This window comes from Rissa tridactyla, chromosome 1 (genome assembly GCF_028500815.1).
Source record: "Rissa tridactyla isolate bRisTri1 chromosome 1, bRisTri1.patW.cur.20221130, whole genome shotgun sequence".
Lineage (NCBI taxonomy): Eukaryota > Metazoa > Chordata > Aves > Charadriiformes > Laridae > Rissa > Rissa tridactyla.
Window position 1 is genome coordinate 144354495 of NC_071466.1, and position 15693 is coordinate 144370187.

General features: G+C 41.9%; 1 protein-coding gene across 3 annotated transcripts in view; it reads right to left on the minus strand.

The window, feature by feature from the left end:
* Positions 1 to 15693, minus strand: part of STK38L (serine/threonine kinase 38 like) — a 53345-nt gene that overhangs the window by 29665 nt on the left and 7987 nt on the right. Inside the window, exon 1 of one of the 3 annotated variants that reach the window (XM_054189231.1) lies at positions 7789 to 10400. The exons of the other annotated variants lie outside the window; for them this stretch is intronic. The gene's annotated coding sequence lies outside the window, so the exon portion shown is untranslated. Of the gene's footprint in view, positions 1 to 7788; positions 10401 to 15693 lie in introns of those variants that run through there. 3 annotated transcript variants of the gene reach the window in all.

Genomic DNA, 15693 nt, shown 5'->3' on the forward strand with positions numbered 1-15693 from the left:
TTTGCATCTCTAGCTGTGCTACCGCTGTTACTGAAGTTCACAGCTATCAGCACGTTTGCCAAACACTGCTCTGAGGTACGTTTCAGAAAGAAAAATAAGTATTATGTTTCTACATAATTCATGTTTTCAGCAGTATCACCACTCACAAACCCCTATTTTTTTAATACGCTACCTGAAGGAAGCGACATTCCCTGCCAATACAACAAATTAGATACTTCACACACAGATTCTTCTTCTTCGACGTTATTGCCAAGACCAGATCTTTCTGATGCCCTCTAGCTTTTACAACAGTTCCCATCTGAGAAGGGAAGATGAAATAACAAAGACTACAAGTTGTCACTGACACTTCAGCATTTCATTTACCTCATTTATATATTTAACTTCCTTTAGTTTGTTATTAATTCCCCAATGTGCGTAATGTTCTAAGTTTTGCTACTTTAAAGTTACAGAATGAATTACATTTGTTCTATTTAAAGTAGCACTGAGAAACTGAGTAAAATTAGCCCTGTCGGGACAGGCTTTGCTATTTAAAAGCAAAAGATGCTCAAGTGTTTTAGCCATTTTAAGTCATTCTTGCTTTCCCCATGAAGCGTCTGGGTGAGTCGTCCCTTATAGACACAGCTAAAAGCAGAGTGCGCTCCATGACACACCAAGCCCCAGCTCGTGAGTGCCCAGCCCCCACAGCCATGAAAAAACCTTGAGGAGACATTCACAAACACACAGGACTCAGAGATGGAAACGCTGCACAGGTCCTGCAGCCTCAGCAAGCTGCTACGCTTCTGGACTGATGACACCAGGGAAACCTGGGGGACAGCGAGGCCTGGAGAGCAACTTGGAGTATCAGTGGCTGGCTCCAACATGTCCCCTAAGCCCCAGAAGAGCTTTTCACCAATGTACCCAAGTAAGAGATGCTTTCAAAATGAAGGAACTCACTTTCTACCTTGGGCTAGACTCCTAAGTCTATAAATACCCCAAAATATAAAGGAGGGGCTCTGAGTAGACTAGGCAAAAAGAAAAAAACAAAAACAAAACTCCAAAACCCACCATCACACACACCCCCCCCCAGCAAAGGCCACGGTTGTATGCACACTGGAAGCTGGCATTAGCCAGTACTGTTTCTGAAAGAAGCTGTCCCACTTTCCATCAAACCATCTGTTTGTTTCTCTCCCACTGCCAGTCAATGCTTTGTGCCAGCACGAGAGGCTGCATAACCCAAATTGATGAACTGCACCGGACTGAAATGATTTTTTCTTTTAAAATAGTTCTGGCAAGGCTGGTTTCCCCCACATTGATTGAAAAGAGCCACCCCTCCCCAGGCTGAACCTCTTCATTCCTTCCCATGGAGCTTGTCCAACAGCCAGAAGTAAGCGACAGGGCCTCGTCTTTTAATTTGGCTCACAGAAATTAATCTCCCAAATCATTCCAACACACCCGCAGTAATGATAAGGAAATATTTCCTAATATGGAATAAAAACTGAATATTGGAGTTATGCTGCACTCCAGGATTTCCTGCTATTCAACGATGTCGAGCAGCTGGAGTCTCCCATGAGCAGCAGCCATGATCCAGTTCTCTGCTACTTTCAGCACACAGCAAGCACAGCTGAGAAACACGAACTCATTTCCCTGACGGGAAAAGATAGGGGCTGGGTGAAACTATGTACGTATATACAAAAACATACATGTATATGGGTGTATATATAAACTACGTACATCTACACCTATATAAAATACACACACTTTGTTTTCTTCCTTTTAATCTTTTGTCAACTTAAGGTAGCAAAGAAACTTTTGCTCCAAACATCATAACCTTTGCTTTCACTAACAATGTGAGACTGGTCACCTAAAATTTAGAAATACAAATCCACTAATAAGGTCACGTCCATCTCAGCTCCTCTTGCCTCCATATTTGGCAATACAATTACACCCTTGTGTTCTACTATCAATATCTGTCCCAAAGTTACGAGTACATTTTGAGACATTCTGTACTTAGAACATCCACTCAGCGTTGAATGACTTGCAATGACATACCAAAATCTCCATGAGCTCAGTCCTTTCAAATAACTCATTTTATTTTCTCTACAGAAAGGTTTTTTAAGACAATCCAATCATTTGGGTTTTAGCAGTACCAACTCAAATTGCTTTACTCTGCATGTGGCTGCAAGATAGGACTCCCTCATCCACCCCATTAACCTCATGTAGACAGAAAGGAGAAAACAGAGAGGCTGTACTTCTGCTCCACCAGCAAGGACAGAGGGCTTGAGCTAGGAACAGGAAGGGAACAGAGGTGCTGCTGTATCGACACGCTGCTCTGCCTTCCAAGGAGTGCTCCAAATGGGAGGTCAGCTCCAGGACAACACCCTGGGGGACTAAACGAACCACAAGACACAAGGGAACTAGACTTGCAGTCCCATGTAGCCATCCCTCTCTTCCCAGGGTCTACCGCAGCACCTGAATTGATGTATTTTAATTTACTGGCAACATGAGAAATCAGTAGCTTGCTGTAAAGCTAGCAATGCTGTGTAGTGAAGTGGCATTTCATAGCTTGCTTTAGTTTACTTTTATCTTTCCTTTCTCTTGGCTCTCCCAAGTTTCAAAGTGCTGCAAATCTTTGTCCTCTTAGGAATGTCTAAAACCAGGAAGTTCTTCTATCTACTGAAGTAATTGCATTCCTGTGCACTTAAGCATCTTCTCAACTTTTAGCAGGTACTTGCATCCAGGCATATTCAAGAAAACATTGTTTTAAGATCTGCTAAATTAACTGGCACAAAAAAGTCCATGCAAAATATTTTGCTGCAATGTTTTAGATAATGAAATAATTACAGACAGAACAAGGTGAATGACCAAAAATCTGCTTCCTCCTCAGTTGCTGCTTTTCTGGATAAAATTATACTCAGGTCTCACGAAAGAGATGTCCCACTCCAAAACACGTACAACTGTCTAAAAGTAAAATTCAGTCATGGTGGATTTCCCTACATCTGTCTCTTTCACGGCCAAGAAACAGAAATTAAGGCAGAAGAAAAGAATAATAGTAGGAGTTTCTAATGGGGCACCTGCATAAAGTTTCCCTGAAATTCATAGAATCATAGAATGTGTTGGGTTGGAAGGGACCTTTAAAGGTCATCTAGTCCAAACCCCCTGCAGTAAGCAGGGACACCTTCAACTAGAGCAGGTTGCTCAGAGCCTCATCAGGCCTGGCCTTGAATGTCTCCAGGGATGGGGCCTCCACCACCTCTCTGGGCAACCTGTGCCAGTGTCTCACCACCCTCATTGTAAAGAACTTCTTCCTCATGTCTCATCTAAACCTACCCAATGTCTAATCTAAACCTACCCTGCTCTAGTTTAAAACCATTGCCCCTTGTCCTATTGCTACCTGCCCTTGCAAACAGCCCCTCCCCAGCTTTCTTGTAGGCCCCCTTCGGGTACTGGAAGGCTGCTAGAAGGTCTCCCCAGAGCCTTCTCTTCTCCAGGCTGAACAACCCCAACTCTCTCAGCCTGTCTTCATAGCAGAGGTGCTCCAGCCCTCGGACCATCTTCATGGCCCTCCGCTGGACCTGCTCCAACAGGTCCGTGTCCTTCTTGTGCCGAGGGTTCCAGAGCTGGACACAGTACTCCAGGTGGGGTCTGACGAGAGCAGAGTAGAGGGGGAGAATCACCTCTCTCGATCTGCTGGCCACGCTTCTTTTGATTCAGCCCAGGATGCGATTGGCCTTCTGGGCTGCAAGCGCACATTGTTGGCTCTTGTCCAGCTTTTCATCCACCAGTACCCCCAGGTCCTTTTCCGCAGGGCTGCTCTCTATCTCATCATCCCCCAGCCTGTATTGATAACGGGGATTGTCCCGACCCAAGTGCAGGACCTTGCACTTGACCTTGTTGAACTTCATAAGGTTTGCTCGGGCCCACCTCTCTAGCTCGTCCAGGTCCCTCTGGTTGACATCCCATCCCTCTGGCCTGTAGACCGCACCATGCAGCTTGGTGTCATCAGCAAACTTGCTGAGGGTGCACTTGATCCCACTGTCTGTGTCATTGGTGAAGATGTTGAACAGCACCGGTCCCAGTACGGATCCCTGAGGGACACCGCTCATCACCCCTCTCCATCTGGACATCGAGCCATTGACCACTACCCTCTGGATGTGACCATCCAGCCAGTTTCTTATCCACCAAACAGCCCACCCACCAAATCCATCTCTCTCCAACTTAGAGAGAAAGATGTTGTGGGGGACCATGTCAAAGGCCTTGCAGAAGTCCACGTAGATGATATCCGTTGCTCTCCCCTTGTCCACTGATGCAGTCACTCCATCGTAGAAAGCCACTAGGTTGGTCAGACAGGACTTGCCCCTAGTGAAGTCATCCTGGCTGTCTTGAACCACCTCCCTGTCCTCCATGTGCCTTAGCATAGCTTCTAGGAGGATCTGTTCCATGATCTTCCCAGGCACAGAGCTGAGACTGACAGGGCAGTAGTTCCCAGGGTCCTCCTTTCTAGAATACATTTTCAGCTTTGATCCAAGATACTCTACTCTCAAATTTTAGGGATGCTGCAAAGCCTTTCTATTTTTTAAGGAGTCTAGGAAGCAGGAGCAGAGGCAGACTTCACCTTTGGGAACTAGAAGGGACTTTTGCACTGGAGACTGCTGGAGGAGAAGAGGGCATTAAGTAAGAGGGCATTCTTTTTACTGATGCATGTTTGAACCCCTGACTTTTGCTAGGCTCTTTTTAGACCACATCTATCAAATTCAGTATAGTAATTACACATAGTAAGTCCATGCCAGCAAAGGAGCTGACCGCTAAATGAGATGCGGAACATCAGTGACTGGCTATGGCCTGTGCAATGCCTCCAGTCAGAGTTAATAAGCACAAAAGATCCCTCTGGCCTTAAAAAGCTGCAAATGCAGATAGCGCATCTTGTCAGTATATGCAATACTGGAGAACAGATGTTTGCGCATTCAAATCCCACTACAATAGTTCAATTCTTTAGCTATGATTTTTGGAGAAGGAGACAGTTGTTGGCACATAAAGCAGACTACCCTGATGAGGCCCAGGATACAGAGATGAAAATGTGTGTGCAGTCTTTTAACGTAAAAGAGGAATACATGGTACCACCTTCCTAATGCCTGAAGCTGGGAAGCAGATTTGGAATGGTGAGGATGGAGCTGTGTCATACTCCTATCACCAAACCATTAGGAGCTCTGGCTATCAGTACCAAAGGTGGAGAAAGAAATATTATTTCATGAAGGAACCATAATGACAACATCTGATCCCTACAGTGACAACAAGGACAACTGAAAAGAGAAAGTATTACACGATTCTGCCTTATTATCAGACTATTTTAGGGGAGAATAGTCAATACAACTCTGGTTTTGCATTTCAACATTTATATCACTTTGAGAACACACATATCACTGTATCAATCTATACATCACTTTGAGAACAAAAATACACTGAAGTGGGTAGCTGGGGCTTATCCTTCTGAGATTTAGAGGTGTAGGTATAGAGAAAGACAGCTCTTTCAGACTCACAGAGCCTCGCCTTCATGAAATCTGAGAGTCTTCCTGCAGTCTATTGCTTGAAGTCCCAACTGCTCATCTCCTCTAGGATGAGGACTGACTGGAGGAGTGCTTTGTTATGGCCATGTGTATATACACGATCCCTCCTACACAATCACATATCCACCCTTTCAGGAAGATAAGAGAAAGGCAAATGAGGAAAAGGAAAGTAAAGATTTGCACCTAGGTGAAAGATGATGAGACCTGTGATGGGCATTAGTCGCTTGTGGAAGGTCATTCTCCAGTCTTGACTTGGGAAAGCTCACTCAGAATGAGTAGTGTTTTCCTTTAAATAGATTAATCTAAATTTTATTCTATTACCTTCTTTCCTAATTAAAGGACAAGACAGACACACAGGTGTGGGTAAAAGCACTGGCTTTATCCAGCTGGAAGAGAAAGTAAGAGTGAAAAGGAATAGAGGATATCTGCTTAAGTTTCTACAAGATACTAAGGCTGTATGTAGCTGCTATGCTATGCAGTTAAAAATGCAAGAATGGGCAAATTTCCAGATTTAAAAAAAAATATAATCTTGAAGACCCCAGTTTCATACACTTTCAAGACGAAATTGGTTACTGCAAGAATAAGAGAACAAGAAGACACCTCCTCTAGGAGCAAATCTTTCCTACCAAGAAAGCTTCCAGAACAGAACAGTCTTGCAAGATGTCCTGAGGGCTAAGCACGCTCTTGACCGGGAAAAGTAGAAAGATTTATTACTAAGAAGGGCTCTTCATGGAACACAGGTCACCTCATACAAGGGTATGGCCTTTACAGGAAAGTAGAAGGAAAAGCAACACTTAATGTTCCTGCAGAATGGCTCTCACAGTTTCCTTTTCAAAGTGTAAGTCTCTACTGCCCTGTAAGGTGACTAAGTGTCATTGTGCCTGCATTTCTTTGTCAAGCGGAGACAAAGACAAGTGGAGTTATCTGCAGGAAATTCAAATGGAAATACCAGTTTAGTGCAAACAATGTCTTAAGATGGGGACTGGCAGAGTAGCAAATAAAGAAGTCTTTCAAGCAGTGATCTGAATTGCTTGACAAGTTGGATACAACCAGCCATTTCCCATAAACAGTAACCACAGAAATACCCAAATACGCCATAGGAAGAATGAGATAATTTCCACTTTTGAAATATTATTTAACATTAACATTTCCTTATGGGGATGGGCCCCATACACAAGGCCCTTACGCAGAAAGGATAGACATTACTGCCTGCCAAGTTCTGTTTCAAGGAGTGTCAACGCAGGTCTACAAATTGCTTCTTAGAGAGAGCTATCCCTCCCTCCTCCTCACTTTACTGATCCCTCCAGTCCTGGCCAGCCGCTCGTACCATTTTCCCAATAACATAGCCACAGGTGAGTTAGGTGAACTCAGCAGCCTGACAAAACTAAGCTACCAACCAGTACCATGCTCCTGTAAAAAGACGACCATTCTTGCATAAAATCAGCAAGTTGGTTTGTCCCACCCTCCAACTACAAAACTGCTAAATTCAGTGAAAGAGGAGTAATGAAACATGAGGCACAGAGGACAAGGCATTATCCCTGTTGTGGGCACCCAAAATTCGACTACATCCAAGTAAGTTTTGATACACTTTTGGCAATGGGAGGATAGAACTGTCCCTTTTCACAGTGGCCAGTTATATCAGATTGGGTACAACATAAAACTCAGAATCTAATGGTGACAACTGTTAAACAGGTGTTAACTCTCACCAATGAGTCACATTCTTCTTGCACCAACTTTTGCTGGCTCCATTTGGTAATGGGCTGAAAGCTTTGCAGAGCTTTCAAAAGACGGGCTATAACTACTTTCTCACATCCCCTCTACATCAGGCTGCAACAATAAAGAACACAATTCATTTGATTTTGATGAAAATGGTTACGGTGAGGTTGATCATGATGAACAGCTGAACACCTGTCCCCTAGATGGTGTGTCATACACTGCACTCTGTAAATATAGCTAGGGTCATTCATAAAGACCAGGAAGGGTTTGTGCTATGTGCTGTTTCTGCTTGCTTCGGAAGCCACACCATGTGCTCCTCCTGGAGTACTGTTTGGTTCCTTTACATTGAACAAAGCCCAATGCAGACAAACAGCAATGCTGACATGGAGCAAAAGTCCACACTATGCAGCAGACAGAGACATAATCTGTGCTTGAATTGGAATAGTTTTATGCTCACCCAAAGAATGCAGAGAGCAAAGACTTAGAGCAAAGCCTAATACCTGATCTATGGTTACACACCAGGAACACCCACCTTAAGGCCCACTCTAATTTCTCATTCATTCCTTAATGTGTCTCCTCTCATTCTATTCAACGACTACACCAGAAGAATTACCAGTGAAGGTATTCCTAACGCAGCCTCTAACGGTGACTTGAGGTGGACAAATCTCTCTGTAAAATAAAACCACATTAAATTCCTGGTATTTGCCAATGATGCAAGAGTTGAAGTCATGAATATTTTGAGTTTTCTTTTTCTAATTGCAGATGATATATGTATAGAGGAAGGATGCTCTTACAGCTACAGCACAGGAAACTACATTAAGTAACAAATGATCTGGATTCTATTTTATTTCCCAAGTGCAAACCAAACCCTACAGAAAAAAAGAAAGAAAAAAAAAAAATGGGCTTAGGGCATGCCTCAGTCCCAACATGAAAACAAACATATTTCTCTACCAAGCAGGTATTGTTAGGAGTCTTAATGAGTTCATATGCACAAAGAACCAGGGCTCTTAAGAGAAAAGATGCTGAAGAAGTATTAAAGAATTATTTATTATCTCATTCTGAAAATTCATTATTTAACCTGGCCCCAAAACTGTGGGGCCCCAAGACATGTGGCCCCTTCTTTATCATTGCACTTGAGCTGCCCATTCGATCAGACTAGACAACAGTTAACTACAAGAGTCAACTGCAGAAGACACATTAATCTGTATGTTGTGTATTTGCAAGGGTGTGTGGCAAGACAAGCAACTGAGATGTTTTTCACTGTTCCAAGCACACAGTTGAAGTCTCATTCCTATTTCAGAAATCAGAGGAAATTATATGGGAAAAGGCAATAGAAAGGACAATTAAATATTAATACACTGCAAGTGGCCAAGTTTGACAATAATATTTCCAAACTGAGCTACACTCAGCCTTGGCAAAATGTTGCTATTGTGAATCCATCTGAAAACATTCATTTGAATGATTTCCCAGTCAACGTTTACATATTCTGTTGCTAATATGCAAATAACATTAATCAGCTGCCTTTTAAAGTACTGATAAATGGACAACATTTGGAAAGTTTTAACAGTTTCCTGGTAAAGCCAGACATAGTATCGGGAATGTAGTTCATCACACTGATATAACACAGGATATGAGAGAATACTCCTCAATTTCACAAATCACTAAACAGCAGCTGCTCTGCTATATTCTCTTCACTTCTGAAAATACAGAGTATTAAAAAAAAAAATAAAGAGAAAGGAACCTAATAATGTAGTATTAGTACAGAATAAGAGACATTTACATTTGTGATTCCTCAGGCAATTAATTATTTCTTCAATTGAGTCTCAGAATACATTTCAACTTGTACTCATTTACAAAAACAAAACCAAACAAAAATCCCTTATTTTAGAAGTAGCCCTGCCAGACAGAAAAAGTCTGTGGAAAAACTAGCACTTCTTACTCCACAGATCATGCCCCAATTGATAGTAAGCCCTACCTCCACAACCTAGATGCATTATAAAGTTTTCATTACTGTCCCCAGGTCCAAAATGATAACACAGGGATGGAAGCAAGATCTGTAGGCTAGTGGGTTGTTGTGATATTTTTTTTCTTTCCTTCCCCATCCCCTTGAGTAAAATCTTGTAAAATAAATCATGGAAATTTCATCAAGTCCCAAAAGCACAGTGAAGCCAGCCTCCCGGAGGGAAGGTATGCCCCTCCCCCTTCCCAGCATGCCCAAAACTGCAAAGGTCTCCTGGGGTTGTCACCAAGCCTCAAACTGTTTTCCTCTCCTTTGGGTTATTCCTCATGTTAATAACACCAGAAAGCATCTTCATCTTCCAATGAACTGCAGCTGCAAACTTTATTCTGCTTCCCTATGTGGTGTACCTTCCTCTCAGCTTTCAAGCAAATTATGTTTTGCCCCTTTAAAGTATTTTCCACCCAGACCTCCAGGTATTTCGCAAAATTGAAACATAAAACACGTCATCTTGGTAAAGCACGTCAGCAATTTGAACTATGAAGGAAAGTAAACAATCCCAGGCTCAATCCTGGGAGGATGTCAAAGGTGTATGAGCAAGGGAAGAACTTGACCAGGGAACCCTGCCTTGTAACAAGTATCTACAGCAGTCTGGAGAACAGACCCCGTCCAACTCCACCCATTTAGTAGTAGAAATACATCCAAGATAACATATAGGCTTACATAGCACTCTCCACATATAGTTCTCAAAATACAAGGACAATTTCAATCTTATTTTAGAAACGGAGAAAGTAAAGCTCAACAAAATTAATCACAGCCACCAAAATAAAAAAGTCAACTGTGCAGCGTCATACCAGCATCTGAGGCACAAAGTGTAACTTGCAGAAGCTGCCAGAAACCTGAAGGAAGAGCTGAGACATGGAATCACCACATGAGTCCTGACTCTTACCTTGAGTTTAGTATTACAGTCACATCAGGTCAGCACTGGGGAAAGGCAAGCTGTTTCCCTGGCAAGCCTTCATACAGACACACGTTTGAAAAATAAAATGTGTGCGCTTAAGGAACATAAAAATGTTTTATAGAATCCTATTTATAACACTAAATGGCACAATGAACTATGGGGGAAACTACAATTACAGCAGGAAACAGAAAAAAAGCCCAGTTGACCTGAGCCCAGGGTTTTTCAGAGATGCAACTGCAGAGGAGCTCTGACTACTTACACTGCTGTTTACACCGGGCCCTGGGGCCTTTGCAGCTGCTATTGAGGAAGCACATTCTTCATGCTCTTCTGGAGAAAAACAAACAGATTCTGACCACGCTGTCGGCAAAACAAAAGGAGTCTGTGAATTCACAAGTTTTTGCATGCACCTGCAGGGATATTTTACTAAGGGGAAGCCAGTGGATTTTATTATTGTTGCAGTTTCAGCTGCCATAGGAGACTACTGAGAAGTCACACAGCAGTATCAGAGCGTATACACGCATTTGAGGCTGCACAACTGGAAGTCCACCAAGCCCTTGCTTGTACCCATCTTCTCCTGAAAAACACGTTAACCTCTATTCTGCCAGCTGTAGCGTCAGAGTACTAACATAGTCACCCTTGCAGAAAGTAGAAGCAAACATGTCCTCCTAGTGCTTTTTCATCTCCACTGGCTACAGTTAAGACAACGAACTGACTTGGACATGCAACTTTTAAGCACCGAAGGACCACCGATGAATCCTGCCTAGCAGCTGATATAATGCCAACTCTCATTGCGATAAGGGTACCGGGAATTAATCTTTGGATTTAGCAGTTTGCTTCACCTGACCATCTCTAAAGCCTGTAACTGTTGGCCATGTCTGTAACAGGTTTCTCAAAAACACTTTTAGAAACCCAGCCTCATCAAATAGTAGTCCTACCGCAAATGGATGTGACTTACAGTTAAAATATGTTCCAAGGGCCAAACAAAGCAAACAAGATAGGTGGCCTCCCTTCCCCATCTGCACCACAGAGCACTAGACTCTCCAGCAGAAGACGACCAGGCAACTGTCTGTAATGCACAGACCCAGCTCCCACCAAGCTTAAAACAATTTGAATCCAACTGTGGTTTGAGCATCTTGTCATTTTTACATCCTTTAACTCTGGGCACCTCACAGACAGTAAAAATATTCTCCACATAAAGAAAAAAGATGAAGATCTTAAGGTCTATATATAGTGTTTGCTAAAAATACCTCTTTGGAAACATCCTTTGCCAAATAAGTGCCAAAACTTCAAAGGCTGAATTATAATATTGAAATATTTGTAATACAAGTTTGTTTCTTGGGAGGCATGGCTGGCAGTCAGAGATGGCATCTTTCAGCTCAAAGACCCGTTCCAGGCAGTAACTGGAAATAGCTGTTTGGTGGCTTATGTGAAATGAGTCAATGGATCTCAGTCCAGCTCTCGATAAATTAGAGCCACATCACAAAAGCATCTGTAAGAGTCACTTCCTTTGTTGATGTCATTCTAAAGGCCAAGGACTGAATAAGGTTGGGAAAATGAGTTATCCTCCCTCAAAATAGCATGTTCCTTCAAAACACGAATTGCTTTTACCTAGGCTCTTTGGTGAAAGTACCCCAGTGTGTTTTCACAAAATATGAACTAATGTAAGTATTTCTTTAAGTAATATATGTAACCCCACACTTTCTCAGTAGGAAAAACCAAGGCCTGCTGACTTTCAACATGCTAGAACCACGCAAAAGGAGAGCAGACAACAGGGATATGCCCATCCCACACACTAACTGCATTTCTGCTTTCCAGAGCCAACAGAAGTTTAAAAGCTCCCAAATATTTTTCTTTAAGAAGATTTAGCTCACCTTGAATAAGCCACTCAATTTCAAGGACTCACACCATTAGGAATATTTGCCTTGTCTTTGCCAGTAAGGAGGCATGGCACATGTAATACAAACTCAGAAAATTAGAAAAAATAAGAATATTTTAAACTCTACCTTAAGAAAACAGAGTCATTTTAAGAGGACACAGATAATACAGGATCAAAACCTTTGATCATGAACATCAGTCTTCATTGCTCACCACATCCCCACAGAGCACTATATAAATCCCAGTGCATTAACTTTGTTAGAAACCAAAGCCATACATGTCACAAATGCAATTCAGAACAATAGTTCTGAAAAAAATCAATTATATTAATTAATTAATTTGAACTTCGTTGCATTTGGATGGCACAAAGTAATTGAATATAAACACATTTAATATTAGGGGATTGGCTCTGCTCAGTGAATTCAGAGATGCTGAGTTGAGAGAAAAGAGTGCGTTTCATTCAAAGAAGATGAAGGCCTTCTGAATTTTGGTGCTTAGTAAACAGCTGCTAAACTGATTGAAGGATGCCTGTGAAGTACGCAGGGTCAAATGCGGTCAGCACCTCAAAGAGCACCGGATCTTTCAATGTTAAAAAAACACTTATAAAAGATCTTGGTATATTCATATATCCTCACTCTGCCTGTCACTTCAAAATACGTCCCAGGTATCCGCAAGAGTGGCTGGGTTATCCTGTGTCAGTCCCCTCTCCCTCAAAGATGATGTGAATTATACCACCAAATTCAATATGGGAAGTAGATTTAGCATCCTATCAACAAAAGAGGCTTCTTGCCTAGAAGTAGCATTGACTGAGGTACCAAAGCAAGCCAAGAATTACAAAGAAATTTGTCAGTATTCATTTTATTCATACATTGGTCATTGACAAATATTAATTTACATCCCCTTAATCTGGAAAGCCATTGAAATGCATTCAGCGTAGCTTCCTTGTAGAAAGTAGGGTTATCCAAATTTTACTTCCGTTAAAAGTCCTACACTCCTGGTCAAGCACAAACTACATTCCTCACCTATCCAAGGAAGAGAAAATAAGAGGAAAAAGCATAAGCAGGTGCAGGGTTTGCTATATCACAAGCAAAAAAGCCCCTATTTCCCTCCCTAGAAGTACATATATGATGGGAGGCTACTTCTGTAAGTGACTTCATCTTGTAAATCAGATGCTTTGTTGACAAGATGATCACAATCCTTGAATAGAAGGAAGCTGCACCCAAAGCACAGATTCAGATATTCCAGACAGAAGTCTGACCTTCCATCCAAGACAAATATGGAGCTTAATCTGCACTGCTCTCACTGTGGTTTATTAGTTTGCAATATCTAGAGAAGATTTACTTTATGATTCAAGGAGAAGGGGGGTGGTGGACCTTACTTAACCAACAACTGTGTGGTAAAATCCAGCCTTGCCTTGGCAGGCAAGAAAGGGAGGGAAAGCACTTAAATTCCACAGTGACAGAAGAAAATCTCATCATGCAACTGCATTCTTCAGCTGCATATAGGCAGATACAGATTCACTATCGTTCTCTAATGTCCTAAGTAAGCATACAGAAGCTTTTAGTCTCTTAGTCTGTATGGCAGCATTCTTTAAAGATGACACGACTGCTTCAGAGCACTTAGGCAAAAGAACCGAGAAAATATGTTTATGCTGTGTTTCTCAGACTGAGAAAATTACAGTCAAATACAAATAAGAAAGATACTGTCAAAACTAGTCTCAAAAGTGAGCTTCAAAAAAAATACAAAGAACACTAACAGATTTCAGTGTTGTTTTTCTTCTTTTTTTTTTTAAAAGAGAAATAATATGACCAATATTGTCATCAGAATTATTCTCTTGTAGCCTTTGCTCCTTAAACAACACAGGCTCATCCCACACTTGGGAGTCAAAATCTGAAACTGAGATTGGACTGTAAAACAAAACCAACATTAGCTTTCTAAATATTATTGCTTGTTTAATAAAAAGGGCAGAGGGAAAATTAGCTAAAATTACTTATCTTCATTAGAGTATAACAATTTCCCTTCAATTACCTCATAATTATTTCCTTTTTCATTTTTGACTGTCCACTACTCTTTCAGTCCTTTCAAATGCAGTGATCTAAAGCACCCATGCAAAAATGGATGTGTATCAATTTTTTTTTCTAAACGTTGCTTTTGATTGTAAAGATTATTTTACAAAGCAGAATGTTATTTTGCTTATTTAAACAGATAACAGGGAAGCATATTTCTTCCTTGTACCCTTAACATGGCCAGACTTTTGCATCTTACTGATGAGCAAAGGTGAAGGCAGCAGCATTTTTGGCAGGGTCCAAGGATCCTCTTTGCTAGTTTCCAGCAAAGGCGTTCAGCAAAGTTATTCCGTCAGCAGCCAGGCTGCAGCACAAGCTGTGAGCAGCAGCCGAAACCCACTGGTGTAGGTCAGGGTATATTCAGACCTGCGAAATTCTCTCATCTGGTTGGGTGATATCATGTTCATCTATTCTTCCTGAACACTGAAAAGGATTTGTTATTCTTTTTTCATCTGCCCTTCCACAATTGGCTTACGTGTCTGTGAGCAAAAGCAAACAGTTAACATGAATCGGGCGCCCTCTGGGATTAAATGGGGCTCAGAGGTATCCAAGTGTGAGCCTAAGGCTTTGGAGTTACCCATGAACCATAGCTGTCAGAGACGATGCTTTCAGTATGAACTTAGAGCAAGTGGCACTGTGCTAGCAGGGAACACGGCAAGTTGGACCGTGATGCCTCCTGAAAAACCAAGTGAAAAGTTCCTTTAAATCATCCTACAGTAACATCAGCACCACTGATACTAATCGAAGAAGCTGGGATTAGAGCTGCAATTAAGTCAACCTGAATATCCACATATTGGTTAGACCACACACACATCTATGGTCTGAGATTCACAGCACCATCAGGGGGATTCACCGTATCAGTACAGCATTTGTTTCGCACTCCTCATCATGACAAAGTCCAGAGCAGTAAGTCTTGGAAGACAAGAGGACACATCACCGTTCCTGTCACAAGACACTTTGATACAAGTTCACTTTCATCTAAATTACAGCCCATATGTAGTCAACCCTCTGGAAATGCCAAGAGTTACACGCTCAAACTGATTAGCTGGTAAACATGTTATAATCCTCGCCTGGACAGCTACATCCTTCTACCCATTACTACCCTGCTGGCACAGCTGAAATCCAAGTTTTCATCCCATTCATTTGTTCTCCTTCAACACAACCTTAGCTACATAGCCTCAAATCTTTGGAGACAATTTGCTTTTCCTTGTGCACCCAGGGCTCCCAGTGACTTCAGTGCGTTCCTTCCTGTTGAAGGAATGGATGAATGTTGCCTGTAAACACTGCTAATTACTGAGAACTGGAGCTGGTCAAGAAGCGGTGTATGCTGTGACATTAAGAAAGAAGCTAAAAAGTTTTCCAATTTCTTTGAAGGTTTGCCAGCAAAGCTTGAAAATCTAGAGCATTCCACTTTGTTCTCTCCCCTTTATCACTGGCTCATGAAAAACAGACAGGGAGAGAAATGAGAGCAAAAAGACTTAACGGGGAGGAAGGAATTCCCTTCTGTACTCCCTTCATCTTCCAACCAAAATAACCAATTTTGTTTTTCCAGATCTTTATCTCCCTTCAATCTAAAAG